The 22,385-nt window shown below is 37.7% G+C and overlaps 1 protein-coding gene across 9 annotated transcripts in view; it reads right to left on the bottom strand.

Annotated features, from left to right (window-relative positions):
• The window catches only part of LRRC4C (leucine rich repeat containing 4C), a 1,215,827-nt gene that overhangs the window by 718,885 nt on the left and 474,557 nt on the right, over positions 1 to 22,385 (bottom strand). The window lies entirely within an intron of this gene.

Raw genomic sequence — 22,385 nt, 5'->3', positions numbered from 1 at the left:
TGCTGGGGAGCTCTCTAGTGTGTGCCACTCCCTGTGCCCTGCATAATCAGCAAAAAAATAGGAGGATGAAAGTTATTTTGAGAAGGGAGGAAATTTTTCACATGGGAATTTTATCTCCTGCTTTTAAGAAAAAGAAGAAAGTTCTCTTCCCCCCTCAGCAACAACATACTAAACCACTACTTGCAGCCAATGAGAACCCACTACAAGTTCAAACTTCTTCCTCTCTAATGAACTTTTGTTCCAAACAATCCTCCCCATCCTCCTAAAGGCTAATTAAAGCTGATAGTCCCATTGTCTCTCCAGACTTGTCTGTAGTTCACCATAATTTGCTTGTCCTGAATCGCAATTTCTCTGGTAGTCCTGAATAATCTCATCTTGCTAGTAAAATAACTATTTTATTTTTTAGGTTGACAGACTTTTGGTAGACTATAGAAGCCTTTTTTGAAAAATGATAGTAATCGGGGGCACCTGGATGTCTCAGTCGGATAAGCAACCAACTCTCAATTTCAGCTCAGGTTGGCTCAGGTCATGATCTCACAGTATTCGAGATAGAGCTCTGCATAGGATTTCACACTGTCAGGGCAAAGCCTGCATGGGATTCTCTCTCTCCCTCTCTCTCTGCCCCACCCTGGTCATTCTCTTTCTCTCTCCCTCTCTCTCTTTCTCTCTCAAAATAAACAAATACACTTAAAAACATAAAATAAAAAATTATAGTAATCATAATATTTAGTTTTGGATAAATATCTCCCTTTATCAAACTTTTCTTTCTACTGAACTGTTGAGTAAGATTTTCCATAAAGGCAAAAAAGTATATCTACCTATTCATTCCCTTCATTCTTTGGACCCTCTATTTTAGTCAAATGAATTTATTACTCATTCCTGAACATGCTCTGACTTTTCATGCCCTTGTGGCATTGCTTACACAATCTTATCTGCCTGGAATGTCATTATTATTTGTCCATTCCTATTTCCTATTTCCTACCCAAAGAAATAACAGTCATTCTTTAATACCCAGCTCAAATATGACCTTTTCCCCCTGAAACTGCCTATCAAATTTAATCTCTGTCTTATCTATATTCCCACAGAGTGTTTCTTGTCATCTATTATGAGACTTACAACCAGTGTTTGTAATTCTCTCTTCCTGCCTTTAAAGCTCAGAGGCAGGAAGAATGTTTTATCTGTGGAAATTGTTTGGTTGTTTGGTTGGTTTCCCCTTAATCACCATCTGCCCTGTGCACATAATGGACACTCAAATATAATGGATAATTGCTTCTTACTTTATTGTGGTGTAAATTTTAGTAATGCTACAGTCAGGACTTTACACCATCTCCATCTGATATTTCTTTTCAATTAAAATACTGTTTGCACTTGGCTTCCAGAATATCATTCTCTCCAGTCTTCCTTCCCTAATTGGTTACATTTTCTTAGTCTACGTTGAGGGTTTCTCCTTATTTTTCCAGCCTTATAATAATACAGTACACCATGGCTTACATCTTGAACATCCCTTATTTTCTATTAGACTCCCTCCCTTCAAGTTCTATTCCAAGCTTATGATTTTAAATATCATCTTTACACCCAGGATTGCCAAATGTCTATTTTAGTCTATACTTCTGCATGAGAGCCATACTTAAATCAACTGTTTACTTGATAGACCCACTTAGAGTGCTCATAGGTGATTTAAAATTAGCATATCTAAAACTAAACTTCAATTTTCTCCTCCTAATTTTTTTTTTCCCTCAGGTAAGGGCACCTCCATCCTACCTTTATTTCCCCCCACAAGCCTACACATTTGGATTCACCTTGCCGCCACTCTTTCCGTCATACCTCATATCAAGTATGTTAACAGATCTCATCGGTGCTAAGTTCAAAAGATATCCCAAATGTGTCTGAAATAGGACTACTTTTCCCCATCCACACTTCTAAAACACTGGTCTAAGCCACTATGTGTTGTTTTAAGTTTTTTGCAATGGAGTCTTCTTATTTTATTCTATCCCTTCCTTTTGTCTACTGTCAAAATAGCAGCCAGGATGATTCTATTAAAAGATAAATCGGATTAAGCCTCTTCTCTTCTCAAAGTCTTCCAGTAGCTTCCATCTTATTCTAATAAAAGCCAAAAACAATAAAAGGGTTAGCAAAATCCTACATGCTCTGGTCCTATGTTAGCTCTCAGATGTCTCGTTCACTGCGCTCACAACACAGTGGTCTCCTGGCTTTCCTCAAAAATTCCAGGTACGTTTCATCCTCTGGGCTTTGCTTCTGCTGTTCCCTCTTCAAGTAATATTCTTTCTGCTGGTCCAGCTGTACCTCTTACAAACCTCCACTGGGAGTCCTTCAATTTCTTTTTTTTTTCAGTGAAGCTTCTCTGTTTGTCCTATTTAAAGGAAGGACCCCCTGCATCTGGTACTGCCTATCCCTGTTCTTACCTTAATTTTTCTTTACTTATTCCATCTAGTCAACTATGTCTTTCACATATAGATTTTTAAAAATCATTCTTCTTTTTCCATTAAAAGCATGTAAACTCCCCGAAGGCAAGAATTCTCATTGATTTTATGTACTGCTATGCTTCTAGTGCCTTGAATTAGGGCTGGTACATGGTCAGGACTTAACTGTGTTTGTTAAAGGATTTATTCTTTTGACATAAGAAAACCTAAGGTCCAGTTTCTATTTCACCATGTTTTGGTTGTGTAACTTCATTCAGTCCCAGATCTTCAGCAATACAACTAACGTAAGCACATCAACTCAGTCACTTGCCCAAGGGAGCTGAGTAAATAAAATGAAACAATCAGTAAAAAATGTAATCTGAGTATCAAAAGGCACTAAATAGGACATTACAACCTGAATATGCAAAATAGTGGAGTCTTACTTCAATCCTGATATCAATTGTATATTACATTCCAATTGACACAAACATGTTTTTCCGTGATTTTTCAGAGATCTGATATAGTTCATAAATTAATTTATGGTGAACTCGGTACCGACGTTGGGTTTTTGGATCTTAAAATAGGCCACTTTCTACCATAATAACTATTATTAACATCTAAAAATAAGCAATTTATATTTGCCTGATTTATAGAGCTGGGAAAATATGTCATATTCCAATAATAAAATTAATAATGATATCAATAATATCTGACAGTTTGGAGCACTTGTTATATATAGATCAGATACTGCTCTAAGTGATTATCTGTATTAATTCATCTAATTCTCAAATAATCCATGAGTTTGCTACTATAATTATCCCCATTAAAAATGGGAAAACAGGCAGAGAGAGATTAAGTAATTTATACAACAATACAGCTGGTAAGTTATGAAACAGGTGCCAGCCTAGTCAGTTCTGTGACACAGAGGACTGATTTTTTTTTTAATTGTAGTTGACACATGATGTTACATTAGTTTCAGGTGTTCGACACAGTGATTTGACAATTCTGTACATTATCCTATGCTCACCACAAGTGTAGCTGCCATCTGTCACCCTACAACATTGACTATCTTCCCTATGCTGTACCTTTCATCCCTATGATTTATTCCATAACTAGAAGCCTGTACCTCCCAGTCTCCTTCACCCATTTTGCCCACCCACCCACTCTCCTCCCTCCCCTCTGGCAACCACCAGTTTGTCCTCTGTGTCTATCGGTCTGTTTCTGCTTTTTTTGCTTGTTTAGAAAAAAAAAACAATATTAATTAAAAATTACTTTCCCAGTTTTATTGAGATATAATTAACATATAACATTATGTAAGTTTATATTTTTGCCACAATATGCCTAATTATCTCAAAAAAGTTTAGTTAACATCCACCACCTCATGTTGTTACAATTTTTTCCCTGTGATGAGTAATTTTTAAATTTACTCTTTTAGCAACTTTCTAACACACACTTCAATATTGTTGACTATTAGGGCAACTGAGGGGCTCAGTCGGTTAAGCGTCTGACTTTGGCTCAGGTCATGATCTCACAGATTATAAGAGTTGGAGCCCGGCGTTGGGCTCTGTGCTGATACCTCAGAGCCTGGAGCCTACTTTGGATTCTGTGTCTCTCTCTTTCTTTGCCCTCCCATTTTCTCTCTCCCTTTCTCCCTCTCTCCCTCTCTCCCTCTCCCTCTCCCTCTCCCTCTCCCTCTCCCTCTCCCTCTCCCTCTCCCTCTCCCTCTCCCTCTCCTTCCCCCTCTCCTTCTCTCTCTCTCTCTCTCAAAAATGAATAAACATTAAAAAAAATTAAAAATATATTGTTAACTAGTGTCATCATTTTGCCATCCCAGTAATATAACATCTGGAGTCAATACAGCAGAGTTCCCCAAAGCCAGTCACTTTTACACTTGAGAAAGTTTAGTGAGTATCTGGAAGCCTAATCTGGAGTTTAAAAACAGAGTCACTGATACTATAGTAACATTCTTTAAGACCTGGTTATTTGATGGTATTTATCTGAGAAGCATTCTCAAGAGTGATTCACTCTTCTTTGTAATTGCTTCTCTCAACTGATTTGTTGTAATATTTGAGTAATAGCAGAATTCACTGTATGATTCACCAATAGCCAATAAAATAGTTATGACAAATGCCAGTCTCCTTGACACTGCATGAGTCACTTCAAAGAATCACTTGAGAATGTTCTATCAGTACTGATCATGCACTGGTAGAAAGGGAAGAAGATGAATGCCAAGGCCTGGGTCCTCCTCTAGTTCTGACAGTTGGCTTCTTTCTGATAAACAGCTATTCTGGCAGGGGAAAACAAAACGAACAAACAAAACAAAACACAACAAAACCAAACTTAATCTCTTCTGACCTTTATTCATTTGGATGAGAACACTACAATGATTCTGAACTGTCACAGGAAAAAGTTCCAAGAGAAGGGTGAGGTAATCCTATAGATAATTCACTATACTTGACAACAAACTAAGGGACAATCTCTGAATACACCTGTCCCAAACCAAGGATGTATTTTGTATAATCATCATCATTACAATCAAATCACAGCTGTAGGTACCATATGATGAACAAATACAATATGCTCAATATTAGGGTAAGTTCATTACATGGTTGATTTTCATTCTGTGTTGTATAAGATTGGTTTAAAATTGCCAATGGTTAGTTTGAGGCAGGTAAACATGGCATTCTCAAAAATATAATCTAAGTAAAATAGACTCAAGGAAACTGAGGTGCAAAGGAGTTAACTGCTCCTTCAGTTTTTGTATCTTTTCACTTGTGTGGAAAGAAATATTTACTTGTATGAATTCCAAGCATTTCTCCAACTAGAAAATGATACAATATAACGACTGTGTCTTACAAATGCATGTTTTAAGACACGATCTGGAACTGATGAAATTCTATAACTCTACGGAAGGTGAGTGGGTAGGTGGCCACATAGGGTTGGGGCAAATGGAAAGAATATCATCCAAATAGTAAAATATTGAACATTAATGTTTTCAAAAAGTGTCTATGATATGAATTTTGAAAGTGAGATTTAATTGAACAACAACAACAACAAAAAGATGGCATTATGACAATTCTGAAATCCAAAGAGATGCCATGGTTTTGGTGCTTACATAAATGTAGCCAAAATTATCTTCTCAATGCTTGTTACAAATGGCTCTAAAAAAACACTTTCAAATTGTTATATCTTCTCTGCACAACAGTAAATTCTAGCACTTATGCCAGTTAATAATTCTTAAATATCCCATTTTTCCTGAGAAATCATCTTACTATATGTAAGGAATGAATGCCCTACAAAATGAAAAAAAAATCCATTATTTATTCATTCACTCATCCCATTCATTCAACACACATTAACAGTGCTCACTGTTTTAGGCACTATTATTAAGAGCTGAGGATTTACCAGAAAATAAGAAGCTAGTTTGTAGCAAGCACTAGACCTGTAACAGTCCAGAGTTGAAAGTTACCTCTATGAAAATGGAAAGAGCTTGAGAAAAAATCGGAGACAAATTTCCTCCCCTAGACCTCACTGAAAATGCACTAGAGGTTGCAGAGACTTCTTTCCGTGGCAGTTTTTGAGCAAATGTTTCCAGAAAAAAATGTGTTGCAGAAAATAATTTAGAACTAGTTTTCCAACTCTGCTTCCTTCACTCAATCACCTAGTCATCAGAACATCTGCTCCAACAAGAAAAAAAAATGTCATGAAGGCTGGAGCTTGTTTAGTTCACCACTGTATTCCCAGCACCAAGAACAAAGCCTGCACTGAGTCCAGGAGGATCCAATCAGTTTAGTTCACACCAAGTGCTAGATTACTCTGTTACAGACATGAGTCCTATTTGGTTCTACCTCTCAAGGACATCATTCCAGGTGGTTAATTACAGGCATTTATAAAGCACAGACTATGCACCAGATACATAATTCATCCTATTATTTTAATCTTACATTGCCATGGCTCCATCACTTTGTCCTTTTCATCAATGTGCCTTAGTTTCCTCATCTATAAAACTGATAATAGTACTTAACTATTGAAGCTGTGAGTATAAGTACTTATAAAGTACACAGACTCATAGTGTGCACCATGTAAGTACATACTAATATACTATTATTTAAAGCTCATGATAACACTTTGAAATAGATTTTATTATCTCCATTATACAGAGGAGCAAACGAGTGCAGGATGGCTAAACGGTTCGACCAAAGGCCCACAGTTCACTTGTTGTTGCACAGTTCATTTGAGTTTAGAAGAGTTTCTCTAATATTCCCTGTCTGTCCATACCATTGCCTACTTTCTTGGATCAGACCCAAATGCCTTCCTACTTAGACTTGTCAACAACTAGTTTTCAGGTATCACTTTCTCTGGCTTTTTTTTTTTTAAGTTTATTTATTTTGAGAGAGAACAAGAGCAGGAGCACGGAAGGGGCTGACAGAGAGGGAGAGAAAGAACCCCGAGGAGGCTCCACACTATCAGTACAGAGCCCGATGTGGGGCTCAATTCCCCAAACAGTAAGATCGTGACCTGAGCTGAAATCAAGAGTTTGATGCTTAAACCAACTGAACCACCCAGGTGCCCCCCTTTTTTCTAGTTTTATCTAACACGCTTTACATCTTTCACACAATCCACTTTCCACGTATTACTTAAACACATATCTAATTGTATTATTTTCCTCTGCACTGAAACCCAAGGGACTCTGTATTGGTTCTAGAATAAACTTCAAGGTTTTTAGAAGAGCTTGCATGCTCTTAATATTTTAAAATATTCAATAGATTGATGTTCAATCCTTATAGTCAAAGCAGTAAACAACTCAGATTAGATAATCCAAAAAAATCAGGCAATCTGTGTTCAAAGCATTGATAATCTAGTTCTTGGTTGTGTGGTAGCCTTCCAAGTTATTTTACTTCTTAGATCCTTAGTATATTATTTGAAAATGGGGATAGTAACATTTAACACATACTTGTTGGTGCATATAAGAGAAACTTAGTAAATGATGTTTATTATTATCATCCCTGGTACAAGAGCAGCACAAACCATATTTAAGAGATCACACATGAAAAAAAAAAAATTCTAACAGATCCCAAGTGTGAAAAATGGAGTGAAATAAATAGTAGAATTGGCTAGTATCAAGCAATGACATAGTATTTCAGAGTTAGATTGCCAATGTAATTTTATGTGAAAAGAAAATTCAACTATAAATAGACTATTTTTTATATATATAATATATAATATATAATATATAATATATAATATATAATATATATTATATATTATATATATACCAACCTGATGAAACAAACAAACAAACAAACAAACACTAATAAGTTTTATCATTGTATAGATTAGAGCAGGTTTGTAATAGATTTGCTAGTAATAAATAGAAACATGCTATACCCTACTCCTAACTTGAAATATTAAGAATCACTATCTGATTTTATATCTCTCCAAGAATATGCTTTCCTTCTAATGAATGCTCTCATATAGATTTTACAGATGCTTATGTTAAATATAGGTTAACTGACAGAATATTTTGAAATGCTCAGAGTGATTAATCAAGGCTGCTTCATTTAGTGATGAGAGATATTCAGTGAGAATTCAAGATTTCAGTTTAGTTAAATTAAGTTCATAAGCATGAAAACTCATTTGAACTCAAGAAAATATTTTGGGCATATAGAAGCCAAATGGTAATACTGTAAAACATAAGCCTAGCATTGGTGACCCTAAGCTAACTTCCAGGTATCCTTACCTTGGTTGGCAGTGTTAGCTGAGAAGTAAACACATAGTTTAGTTTGTTTTCACCTAAATAAATTCATGTTAGATAAGATCATACTTCCAGCACTCATTTATCCAAATGCTTATTAAGTACTGACTAAGTACTAAGCGATCTGCTAAGTACTAAAAATAAATGGAGTCATACAATGTTTTTTCCTGATTTTACTGTTCTCATAATCTGATTAGGAAATAGAAATAGGAAATAAATGTGCTATTTTGCTTGTGATGGTGTATGTACAGAATAGAGAAGGGTACCCGTATGGCTATGTTAGTTCGGGCCCATCAAAGAGCACACACCAAGATGGAAATAGACATAAAAGAAATGCATTGGGGGAAATGTCTATGAAGGATAAAGGGTGAGCGATCAATAGGAAGAAAAGACAGCTTTTAGACTAGTGTAGGAGTCTCACATGGGTAAAGGAGAATAGAAGGGCAGAGGTTTGGATAGAAAGAGGTTGGAACTGCTGCACAGTTTCAAGAAAGATTCCACTAGGCCCATGGGACATCCCTGATCTAGAGTCCCCTGTTAGAGGAGTCCTGTGTTTCATAGAAATAGGCCTGAACTAGTAGCAGTCCTTGGCTCAGAGCAGCTCACTGGAATCATTGCCTGGCAGCAAAAGCCTTGGTGGATATTGACAGCAGCAGTTAGGGCTGCCAATCAGTCATGGTGGCCAACACCATGGGTGTGGTCAGTTTTATTTGTAGAACCGGATTTCAGAAAGAGTTTTGAAAAATGAATAGGAAGTCTCAAAGTAGATGGGTAAATGTATTCCAGGCATGAACCAATGCACAGAGACATAAAACAACATGACAAATGGGGAGTTACAAGGAGTGCACCAGGCTGTAGGATATATCCAAGGGGGTTGGCAGGCACTACCTCAAGAGATGAGACCAGAGAGGGAGGCAGGATTCCAGCCAGGTAGGGTCAGGCAAGTTCTACAAAGATGGTTGACTTCACTCTGCAGATAATTTGGAGTCACTAAAGCGATTAATGCTGGACAGAGACAATACGGGATCTGCATGGTACAAAGAGTCTCATCAGGTATAGAGTGTATTCAGATGGCGAATTCAGGAAGTGAAGGAGAAGGAGACACTAGCCGTAAAAAGACAGTATGTATCACACAGACTTATGTTCTAACTCTGACTCCACTCTTTACCAATCATGTGACCATAAACAAGTCATTTAATAAGCTAGAGCCTCCATTACTAATTATATCAGGAAATACACACCTACGTACTTCAAGGTGACATGAGCATCACAGGTATAAAATGAATAGGATCAGGCTTAAGAGTTCAGGTATTGACAGTAGACATAAACCTACACTCGTATCCTGGTGAAGTTATGTGACTAGAGTCATGTCTTATATAAACTTCTATAAACATTGGCTTTCTTATATGTAAAATGGCAACAAGATCACATCTACCTTCTGGAAGGAACAATTCTCTATGAGGTGATCTGTGCAAAATCTCAGCTCACTCCCTGCATCGAGGAAATGCTCAGTAGCTGAGTGTTAGGTGTTATGCTAGGTGCTGTGCACACTTATAATGTTCTGTTCTCACTGCATCTTTGCAGGCAGGCTATTCTCTCCCCAAGTTTTGAGGAGCATATTGACGCTTGAAGAGTTTAAATAACTGCTCACCATCACACAAATGACTGTACTGGGTTACAATTCTCCGTTGCCTGACTTCAAAACCCATATTCTTAGCCAATATTTCCCGTTACCTTCCATTCTGGCATGAAGCAAAACCATCTACCTGCCAAGGAAAATGCAATTGTAAGAATTCACTTGTGGGCTATAGTTGGGTTTCCTTCTATTATCAGGAGGTTTTAAAACAGAGTTAGAGACCATTTCCACAAAACGTCCCGGTTAGACCCAAGAGAGGTTTTATCCAGTTCATTTAAATGGGAAATTACAGACATTGTACAGATTCTGATATAACCTGTGTTCCACCATTTGCAACTGGCATCAAGTGGTGATGGTGGGCAGAAGGGCATACGATCAAGGTGGGTATGAACACAATAAAGGCAGACGTCTTTGGAATGTTAACAGACATTAGTGTCTTCATTCTAATGAGGAATGCATTTCACTCCTGACAAAGAGGAGTCTTGTTACACATAATCAAAACCCATGAAAAAACTGGCCTAGTAGGTCAGGTCTACAGAGATTAGTTTCAGTGTCCTAATCCATGAAGGGGTCTCTCTTTGTCTTTACCTTGAGACAAAAATGGCCTGATTTTAATCCAGGTTCTGGCATATTTCTTATTAGCGAAAAATGCTTAAATTCGCCAAACTTCAGTTCCCTTAGCCAAAATGCATTATCTTAAGGTTGCCTTAGGTACTAACTGTGAACACTCATGGTTGTCTGTAGTACCTATTAGCTCTCCCACAAACGTTAGTTCCCTTTGGATAAATAGTAAAAAATGACTTGAAAAATCAATAGATTATCAGAAGAAAATTCTATCAATAAACAAAGGGAATATCTTATTACGTGCTAACGAAGGGTTGAAGCATGCATTAATATTCCTATTAAGAAACAAAAAAAAAAACTAGAAACATTCACCATTCACAGATGCCTCAGCAATAGATTTGAACCAAACAGCTTGAGAGGATATTTTATCTTCATGTAACTTGCGAGATTTTTATTTTCAAGAATAATTTTGTTGAACTCTCTTATGAGTGGGTTCACCTTCAATACAAAAACTTATAAATCTGCAAGACTTGCAAAACACAAATACATTTTTTTTTCTAGCTTCACTGGAAAGGAGGCAAAGAAATTGCCTCTGGCATTAAGAAACTCACAAGCCGAAATAACTTGAAGTTTGCTGACTCTATTAACAAAAGTCGGCTTCAGACAATTTAGCCAGGACCTCTGTCTCCCCAAAATGCTCTACTAGAGACGTGATACAGATTCTTGAAGTGGATGCCTTTCTCCTGTACTAGTCTTGGTAATCTTGGTCTATATATTAACATTTAACAACACTTGACTTTTGATCAATGCTTATCAACAGAAAGAAATGGCAAATTTTAGAAATACAGACTCCTTCATCTTTCCTATTCATCTCAGCTTGCATATTCTCAGCATTATCACATAGGTGAATTGTGCAATCACGCTCATTTTGCCAGTTTTAATTAGCCATGCCCTCCTCAGTGGCATTCACCCTTGCTACCTTCTTGGCTGGCCATATTCTACCAAATTGGCCAAAGAAGCATTTTTTTTTCTTAATTTGTTACCAGCTGATTCTGGCTAACTTACCACAGACTTAAAGCAAATGATCTTAAGACAGACTATATAGACCCAGAAAAATAATAAGCAGTTAAACACAATCATATCCCTTAATACATATTAGGCAGTGCAATTCCTCTGACCCTAATTTTCAAACTCATGAAGCAGGTATCAGTCATAAGCATGAAGAGGAAGATAAATTATTTTAGAAGTCAAGACAAATTTTTGCTGTTATAGTGGAATCAGTAGTAGAATATAGAACTTCAACATCTTTTTTTTTTTTAATTTTTTTTCAACGTTTATTTATTTTTGGGACAGAGAGAGACAGAACATGAACGGGGGGAGGGGCAGAGAGAGAGGGAGACACAGAATCAGAAACAGGCTCCAGGCTCTGAGCCATCAGCCCAGAGCCTGACGCGGGGCTCGAACTCACAGACCGCGAGATCACGACCTGGCTGAAGTCGGACGCTTAACCGACTGCGCCACCCAGGCGCCCCAAGAACTTCAACGTCTTTAAGGAAGATAAGAACAGTGGGTATATTAAGCAATCCACCCTCCGTGGAGAAAGTAATTGTTGCTCTTGTATATTCCAGACAGGTGTTGTACTAAATGGGCAGATTTATCCAACAGGCAAAACCATTTGCACTTCCAAGTAAGTCCCAAAGAAGAGTTCAAATAACTTGGGTTGTTACCCAAAGATCCAGCAATCAATATATATGAATTGGATTTCAAAAATTCAGTCTGAGCATTTTTATCAGAGCAAGCTCTTTATCAATTAAATATGTTGAAAAAAGAGGCAAATAGGGAATTATGGAATTCTTTTAAATAGGGAATTATGAAATTGGGGTCATAGAAACTACATCATGATCATATATTATTATTTTTATGCTAACTTTTCTGGTTTCTAATTCATTGTGCTTATAAAATATTTAAATCTCAGCTAGAAAATACAGAAGTTGTCAATATAATCTTTATGATTAAAAATGGAGAAATGAGAGCTACTTAGAAAATTGGAATCCATTCTAGTTTTGTTGTTATTGTTGTTGTTGTTGGATGCAGTGAGGTTTCTTAGAGATAACTTGATGCTTTTGAATTTTGCTTTTAATTTCCGTACACTAGTAATAGCACAGGCTAGTTCAGGGCTAATTTTGTTCCTGCTGAGGCAAGTCCTTTTCATGGACTCATGAATTATGAGCCTCATGAATTCCTCTGGCCAGCAGGAACAGGAGCCATTCCTAACCAAGGGTGAGAGCTGGGTTATCATTCCCTCTAACCTTTATGCTCCCCCAGAGCCACAGTCATTTCTGCACACACATTCACTGATCACTTAATCTGGGGGAGAAACCACAGCAGACCCCTATAGAACTCTTCTCTCATTTTCTCTCTCTGCTCTGCTGTCCCTGTCTGCAGCTCTCTCCCTTCTGATAACCTCATCTCTTTGAACCCTAGCTCCCTTGACCTCCCTGCTTTCTGTATCAGTTCCCCCTTTTCACACCAGATCCTGGAGATTCACAGCAGATAGGTGGCTGGGACAATTGCAGAATGCACATCTGGTGCTCTGAATTGTCTCTCATTGTCTTTCCATAGTCACTGTCCTTTATTGCTTAACGTTCACTGTCTTGAACATTGTGACGTCACATATTTTGTACTTTTTTTGTTGTTTGATTGTTTTGCTTTTTTCTTTCAGGCAGGAGGTTAGATCTGGTCTCCTTTCCTTCATTTTGGTAAAAAGCAGAAGTCGCTCCTTCCCCTACCTCATAAAACATCCTGATGGGTATACTTCTCATTACTCTTCTTAAATGGCTCTGAAGTCCAGCCTGGGTCCCCAGCATAAGTCATGTGTTCTATTCAATCTGAGCTGTTCACTGTTCCTGAATACATCTTCTATTTAAATATACTTCAAGCCCCATAACTTTGGACAAGCTAGCTGTTTTGCCTGGGCTCATAGTCATTGAAGAAACACTACTAAGAACCCCTGAGCATTCAGAAATTCTGGGTTCAAATATTAAATGTATCACTAGCTATCCCTATACCAGAGGAAATATTTCACCCATCCAAAAATGTGTTTCATTGCTAAACTAAAGGTTGAACTAGATCATTAACTTTCTAGTAATAAAAGTAGATGAAATAAAAACTTCTAGGTGGAACTCAGGTGAAGTCCCATCCATCACAGGGCACCATGCTGGAATTATATTGTTCTTCCAGAGAGCATTAAAGCATGAAATGAGATAATCTCTATATCCCACCCAGCTCTAAATTTCTATGACCAGGTGATTATTCCATTATACTTAATATCCCCCTTCCTTCTTTCCTCTTTCCTACAAGTCACATTTATTAAGCACCTACTGTATTTTAGGCACCAGCAACAGAAAGGAGAAAAGACAAACATTCCTTCAGAATGTTCAGCTAAACAACTCTGACTGCTAAAATCTTTCATTCTCAACTGGATGCAAGTTATCTATTTGTATTTCTTTAACATGCACAATGACGTGTATTTTCTCCCAATCTCAAATATGTGTGCATTTCTCTTATGAAACTGATTACACTTTTCTCTTTGCGTTATAATTATTGCTTTCACTTATCTTATCCCATGTGTTAAGATTATAATATCACCAAGTTCAGCAATGTCTCATCAGTATTTGTGTAAGCATGGAATCCTATAATAACAGGTATGATATAAATCGCTTATTTCTAACTACTATATTAGTACTATGTAATATTAAAACTATACAAAACTAGGGGCGCCTGGGTGGCGCAGTCGGTTAAGCGTCCGACTTCAGCCAGGTCACGATCTCGCGGTCCGTGAGTTCGAGCCCCGCGTCAGGCTTTGGGCTGATGGCTCAGAGCCTGGAGCCTGTTTCCGATTCTGTGTCTCCCTCTCTCTCTGCCCCTCCCCCGTTCGTGCTCTGTCTCTCTCTGTCCCAAAAATAAATAAACGTTGAAAAAAAAAAATTTTATAAAAAAAAAAAAAAAAAAAAAAAAAACTATACAAAACTGAATAATACAAAAGCATATAAATAACAAAGAATGATTCATTCTATTCCTCACTGCCCTTATATCCAAGTAATTTCATTTCTCAGAGATAGGTAATTAGTGTTAACACTTGGAATATATCCTTCCAGAGATTTTTCTATAGACACATATAAACATAGAATCATTTTACTTTTTTTTTAATATGATTCTAGTAAACATAGTCTTACAACTTGCTTTTTTCTTCTTTACTTAATACATCTTCAGTAACTAGCCTCTTTTCTTCCTTATTAAATTTTGAGCATATTTTCATGTCAAAACACACAGAACTACTACATTCTTTTTAAAGGCTGTATAATATTTTGAATGAATAAATACGTGAATCAGTGTGGAATGAGCTCAGATAAGCTCCTAGTATCTACTGTTCTTCTACTAAGGTGAAATATTAGCTGCAACATAGAAAAAGTAATGGGAATAATGTAGCACTGTTCCTTATGGAAATAAGGGCATTGTAATATCTAATAAAATATGGAGGGCAGAGACAGAGAGGTAAACCATGCATTGATTTTCTAGAAACTTTGATGGTGAATTGTTTTATGTTATTTCTGCTAAGCTCTCAAATAAAGGCCACAAAAAGAAGAAAGGCTTATTTTCCAAAACTCTTCCCAAAGAAATGGATAATACATATGGACTCATTGCCTAGGATGAGACAATTGTGTTCAATACCGAAACCCACACTGTGACATGAAATGTATTGTACTGCATTTCTTAGGTCCAGTTGACAAGGGTAGGACACTAAGGGAGAAGGTGAAAAAATAGCTTTTTTCCTGATGCAAAAAGAGAGTGCAGATTTAAAAAACGAGGCAGACTTGGAGGAAAGTAGGCCACCAGCATGTGTTTACACAGATTTTATTACGTACATAAATTGTGCATATATCCATTTTGTTGCTTAGAGTTATAGAAAAATTAATGTGTTGGTATTTAAGTATTTTTGACTTGGATCTTCAATCTTCAGAGAATTCAGACAATATCAATAATTGTATGCAACAAGTCCTACTATAAGTGAATCCTTTATAAACAGATAATCACTAAACAGAGATTACCCTAAAAGAAGATGCTAACTTAAGGACTTTTTTTCAAGGTAAAATTAAGAAGAGCATCAGAGGTGACAATACGCTAGAAGGAGAAGACAAAAGAAATAGTATTAATAACATTACTCACAGTCACTATTCAGCAGTGCAGATGGTCTGGGAGTTTAGTCTCTGTGGCAGGTTGCCTCAGTTTGAATTCTGGCTCAGTTACTTGCTGGTTCTATAAGTCTGGAAAGATATTTAATTTCTACATGCCTCTATCTTCTAATCTCTGAAATGGGTATAAAAGTAACTATTTTAAGATTTACTCTGAGAGCTAAATGAGTTACTACAGGTAGCGATAGATTATTTTTTTAATCACAAATTGCTTAGAAAAATTAGCTATTATTTAATTCATATGTGGGATGTATAACACTGTCCAAAAACTTTCATGCTCTTCTCCTTATCCTCTCAATACTATTATAAGGTAGACATTACCTTTCTGATTTTAAGAATGGCAAACTTAGCAATCCACAGAAGCCACAGAAGAGGAAATGCGCCTAAGCTTTTGTGTCTTCAAAGGTTAGTCTCCTTAGACGATAAGACTTTCTCCAGGGAGAAAACATTTTTAGGGTTTATTTTGGGAACTTGGAAAGCATATACACTGGCTTTGAAGACTGGTTTTAAAGCTTTTTTTTGTTTTGTTTTTTGTTTTTTATCCTCCCTTTTTATTCCATATTAGTATTTACTGTGAAATAGATGCTGGCTTAGAGTTTCTAATACTATTGCTCTTCTGGCTAAGCATGTTCTTTTTCTGAGCTCTCTTGCCTTTGTAATCTTCCTGCCTTCCCTTTGTCTAAAGTAAGGTGCTACTGTCATTGAGGGGTACCTCTTCAGCAAAGCAAATGTAAATTGTGCAAATACTGTGTTGAGAGTGCCTGAACATGAAGTGCACTGGACACGTATATGAGGGTAAAGCAGAACAGACGGGCAGAGGTCCAGGAAGCCTCAAGAGGGACACCACTTGCCCATGACCCTACATGCCAGTGAAGGCTGTTGCAAGTCCACACAGAAGTAGGTCACCACTAATTGTCAAATTTCATCTGTAAGTCAACAGTTTATTTGAGGTATCTCTGCATAATTCCTTCTGTCTCTGACACACATTTTTTCTTCCAAGCCCCAATCACAAACACATGCATGCACACATACACACAACGTGTGCATACGTGTTTCTGCTTTGCCCAAGTATGTATCTCTCAGGTGCTCTTATGTCCATACAGTTGCAAAATCAACTTCTTAAAGGCAGGGCAAATATAGTGCTCTGCGTGCATCACTACTAATAAGCACTAATGAGGAAGTCTTTATAAAATAAATTTTTTCTAAGATGTCTCTTCAAAATGTAATGATTTCTGTTTCAGATGTGAGACAACATCCTACTTTTTGTAACACAGTTCATTAGAAAAGCTCTCTAGAGAGGGCCCCGATTTAGAAAATACAAACTTTTATGGAAGTAAAGTAAGGGAAGTATGGAAAAGCAAATTATTTCAGAGGCCAGTCACTGTGCAGTAAGAGTTTTGTCATTTATTACCAAGGTTTTCCCTTTTCCTGACTTTCACAGGGTGGGCAGGGGCAAAGTTACGTGCCAACAAGCCCTCAGTTCCAAACTTAAACCCCACCTCTTTATGAAAGGCCTCCTTCATCCTTCTGACTTGGCAATCCACACTGTCTCTGAACCTTTGAATACAATCCATGATCATTTGTCTTGTTACTTATAAAAATGCAAAGCACCATGCAATTTCACAGGCATATTTACCTCTTTAGAACTTTCACTTCTGAAAGGCATTGCTAGGACTTACACATCTGTCTTCAGGCTTTCAACGTCTGGCCTGTGCTACTGGATACAGTGAATATTTAACTGATGCCTGTTAGATAAAAATGAACCAATGGCTGAAACTGCAAGGACTTTATCTTCCTGAACAGCTTGGGGAAGGTGGCATAAAGAACAGAAATAGGGTGCAGCAAGAAACCTTCTAAAAGCACAGATACAGACAAAACTTTTGAGCACTCTTGGTTCTTTTCATACGAGTCTTTCCTGTTCTAGAGTAGCAGTCGAAGCTAACCCTAGGATAACACGTGGTTTTAATCATTTTAAACAATATTCCTTTTATCTCTATTTTCTATTGTCCTGTCATAGGTAAAAGTTGAATGCTACTGTAACTTGTACATTGAATAACTCCTTTTTTGAATGTTTATTTATTTATTTCGAGAGAGAGAGAAATAGCACAAGCAAGGGAGGGGCAGAGAGAGAGGGAGAGAGAGAATCCCAAGCAGGCTCTATAAGGTCAGGGCAGGAGCCCAAAACAGGGCTCAATCCCACAAACTGTGACAGATCATGACCTGAGCAGAAATGGAGAGTCAGCCATTCAAAAGACTGAGCCACCCAGGTGCCCCAATAGTTCTTAATGTTGATATGGTCAAGAGTCTTAGGAATTCATCCTATGAAAAAATAAGAGATCTGATGTGTATAAAGACAGGTAGATATTAATTATAAGAAGGCCTCATAACACAAGTGAGAAACTAATGAACTTTCTCTTCCCTGTCCATATAATATCAGGACAATATGGCAGCAAAGCTTATCAGGCCAACGACTGCCAAGGGCTTTTCTTAACTCTTGCTTTTCTTTCAGCAATTGCTTAAAAACTTTTCTCGTTGCATAGGATCCCACTGGCACCAATCAAACCAATATGTAAATTTAGAAAAAAAATTTACATCTTTAAAACACAAGAAACAGCGTAGGTGTTGTTTTATAAATCTTGAGATAAAACAACTATACAAAACAGATACCATCAAGGACCTTCTCTTCATAATCAATTCTGTACCATAATTTTGGAAATTAACCTAACGAAAAACATGGAAAGTTGTAATTAATTTGGCTTCTTAATATCATTCTGAAACTCTATAAATTTGCCTTGAGGCAACTGCATGAATCCAACCACAGGGGCAAAAATTTATCCCCCCTAAGTATCTGCAGAGCACCCTTATTTTTTAGGTAGCATTAGTGCCTTGGATTATTTGTTATATAAAGGATGTTAATACCCTAACATCACCTTTTTAAAGTCCAATTTCTGTTATGAAAATGAAGCTACTTCAAGTTTGGGAAACCCTATCACAAGGTAATAAAATAGCCCAAATAATTCAATCATGTAAAATAGGAGCTCATGTTACCGTGTGGCTGAGGCAATAACAGAGTGATTCTAGGAAGCTAGCAGGTCTTGGGTTCCCTTCCTGGATCCAAATACTGCCTGGTGACCTGACACTACCATTCGCAATTTCCTCCCCAGCTTAAATATCAATGGAGATGATTTTGGGTCTGGACTGGCTGGATCTTTTTGAACAACAGCAGGAATTTTCTGTGGCCATTTCCTCAGCTTGATCTCCAGAGATTGGGCTTGGAGAATCTTGTAAACAACCCAGGGACCACATTGTGCCTGACTTAAGTCCCCATTCAACCTAGAAGACTCGTGAAAGATAAAATGAAATGGCATAACTTATGTGAAAGGGTTTTAAAATGGATCCAAGGGGCCATTAAGGAGATGGGCCTTATGCATGTCCTCACGGGGAAGAACCATGAAGTTTTGAACTGGGCCTAAGAGCAAATACTCTAAGGACTCTGCACAAACTCCTGCAAGTTGCTACAGTAACAAACTTTTGCTTAGAGATGATTTTGGGTCTGGACTGGCTGGATCTTTTTGAACAACAGCAGGAATTTTCTGTGGCCATTTCCTCAGCTTGATCTCCAGAGATTGGGCTTGGAGAATCTTGTAAACAACCCAGGGACCACATTGTGCCTGACTTAAGTCCCCATTCAACCTAGAAGACTCGTGAAAGATAAAATGAAATGGCATAACTTATGTGAAAGGGTTTTAAAATGGATCCAAGGGGCCATTAAGGAGATGGGCCTTATGCATGTCCTCACGGGAAAGAACCATGAAGTTTTGAACTGGGCCTAAGAGCAAATACTCTAAGGACTCTGCACAAACTCCTGCAAGTTGCTACAGTAACAAACTTTTGCTTAGTGACAGCCTTAGTAACCAATCCTGTTTAGCCAAGATTAATTTTCTGAAACACCAATCAAAATTCTTTTATTCTTAAATTTTATTCATTTATTTTGAGAGAGAGTGAGAGTGAGAGAGACAGACAGACAGACTGTGTGCAAGCATGCAGAGGGGTAGAAAGAAAGGGAGAGAGAGAATCCCAAGTAGGCTCCACACTATCAGCACGGATTGTGAGGTGAGGCTTGATCTCACCAACCATGGGACATGACCTGAGCTGAAATCAACAGTCAGATACTTAACCAACTGAGCCATCCAGGGACACACAATCAAAATATTGTGTGCTTCCTAATATTTTTTAGGTTGACAGACTTTTCGCTCACTTATATTTCAGAACAAGGGCTGTGTGAAAGATGTAAAACAATTATGGGGCGCCTGGGTGTCTCAATCAGTTGAGCATCTGATTTCGGGTCAGGTCATCATTTCACAGTTTGTGGGTCTGAGCCCCATGTCAGGCTCTGGGCTGACAGCTCAGAGCCTAGAGCCTGCTTCAGATTCTGTGTTTCCCTCTCTCTCTCTCTGACCCTCCCCCGCTCACACTCTGTCTCTCTCTTTCTCTCAAAATATAAACATTTTTTTAAAAAGATGTAAAACAATTCCAAGTAAAGTTACATCCTATGTTGTCATGAGACTTTATGTTTCATCCATGCTAAAAAGTGCTATGAAGTCATGTTTTTGAAAACTATTCACTGATGTAGAAACTGGGTCATGAGAGATTAAATTACAAAAACAGAGGGTGCAAATGTATACATTCAACATGGTATATATGATTGTAGATGGAGAGATATAATAAGAAACTGGAACAACACTCCACCTCACACTTAGTCAAAGCGGCTAAAATTAACAACTCAGGAAACAACAGATGCTGGCAAGGATGTGGAGAAAGGGGAACCCTCTTGCACTGTTGGTGGGAATGCAAACTGGTGCAGCCGCTCTGGAAAACAACGTGGAGGTTCCTCAAAAAATTACAAATATGATTACCCTACGACTGACCAGTAGCACTACTGGGCATTTATCCAAAGGATACAGGAGTGCTGATTCATACAGAAGTGCTAATTGGGGCACATGCCCCCCAGTGTTTATAGAAGTACTATCAACAATAGCCAAATCATGAAAAGAGCCCAAATGTCCATCAACTGATGAATGGATAAAGAAGATGTGGTATAGATACACAATGGAATACTACTCGGCAATGAAAAAGAATGAAATCTTGCCATTTGCAACAATGTGGATGGAACTGGGAGGTAATATGCTAAGAGAAACAAGTCAGAGAAAGACACATATCATATGTTCTCACTCATATGTGGAATTTGAGAAACTTAATAGAAGACCAAGGGGAAAGGGAAGGAAAAAAATAGTTACAAACTGAGAGGAAATCAAACCATAAGACTCTTAAATACAGAGAACAAACTGAGGGTTGATGGGGGGAAGTGGTGAGGGAGGGGGAAATGGGTGATGGATATTGAGAAGGCCACTTGTTGGGATGAGCACTGGGTATTGTTTGTAAGTGATGAATCATGTGAATCTACTCCCAAAGCCAAGAGCACACTGTATACTCTGTATGTTAGCCAACTTGACAATAAATTATATTAAAAAAATTTGAATGCTCACTTGTTGTGATGAGCACTGGGTATTGTACGGAGGCGCTGAATTACTACATTATACACCTGAAACTAACATTACACTGTATGTTAACTAACTGGAATTTAAATACAAATTTAAACAATATTGAATACTGCTTTTTCTAGGAGGCAATAATAAGAGACAATTTCCATTTTCTACTTCAGAGCTTTCTTTCTCCAAAATGTTCTACAGTGACATTGTATTGTTTCCCACCAGGGGGGGAAATGTACCTTTAGAAGATGTAAAATAGGAAATAAGTATAATTATGATCTCTTTGGCCATCATTACAATCTAAAAACAGTGCAGAGTCAGGAATTTGGCTTGCTGGTCAAAGACTGTGTTTTGAGATATATAGAGTCTGCTTAAACCTATGGAATGCTCTGTTTCCAAAAGTTACTTAAAAAAATAAAAACTTACTTAAAACACATTGGAAACTAACAACTGTAATTTCACAAAGATTCTCCTTTGTTTTGGTAAATCTTGACATGATTTATAGTACAGAAAAGAGCTCAGAGACCCAGGGAGCTCTTTATTTACCCTTTACAAAATCTTGATTTACATCTCTGCTTCAGGATAGAAAAAAATCCCCATAGTCCACATAGGGGAACAAATGGGTTGCTCCAGGGAGTGCATTCCGAAGGAACACAGTGCAATTCTCATTCATGTGCTCTGATACAGTCTTCTCCAAATTAGAATTTGAGGTTCTATTGACACTGCCTGAAATCAACTGTCTTTTGGGCTTTCATTAAATTCCTGTGGGATTCCTCACACAGGGCCAGATTGGAGATGAGACATTGAGGCTGAGAGCTCTGGAACCTGGCGTTATGGAACATTACATATCCAAGGGTGGCACCAGCGACCGGGGTCCCTGGGACAAGTAACTGCTGATCCACTGGGAAAAGGAAAATTCAGCAAACTCAATAGCCCTCTAAATTCCTCATTTCATTCCTAGAGACTAAAATAGGTTCTTGCACTTATTTGCTGGCTAACATTCTGTCCAGAGTCTTCTAAGAATTCTTATAAATTATCAGCAAACGTTCTGCTAGAGTTTCAGGGCTTCAGATACTAAGCACTGCAATTTGCTGGTAGACAGTATCTGGAGTAGAGAATATTAACTTCTGATGTTCCCTGTTCAATATCCAGAAAAAATGGGCAGTGTTTAATACAAGATCTGCTGTGTAGATCTGTATGTATCTGTTA

This window comes from Puma concolor, chromosome D1 (genome assembly GCF_028749965.1).
Source record: "Puma concolor isolate L17-30 chromosome D1, mPumCon1.1.hap2, whole genome shotgun sequence".
Classification (NCBI taxonomy): Eukaryota; Metazoa; Chordata; class Mammalia; order Carnivora; family Felidae; genus Puma; species Puma concolor.
The sequence above is the reverse complement of the archived record's forward strand: the minus strand, read 5'-3'. Positions and strand labels throughout refer to the sequence as shown.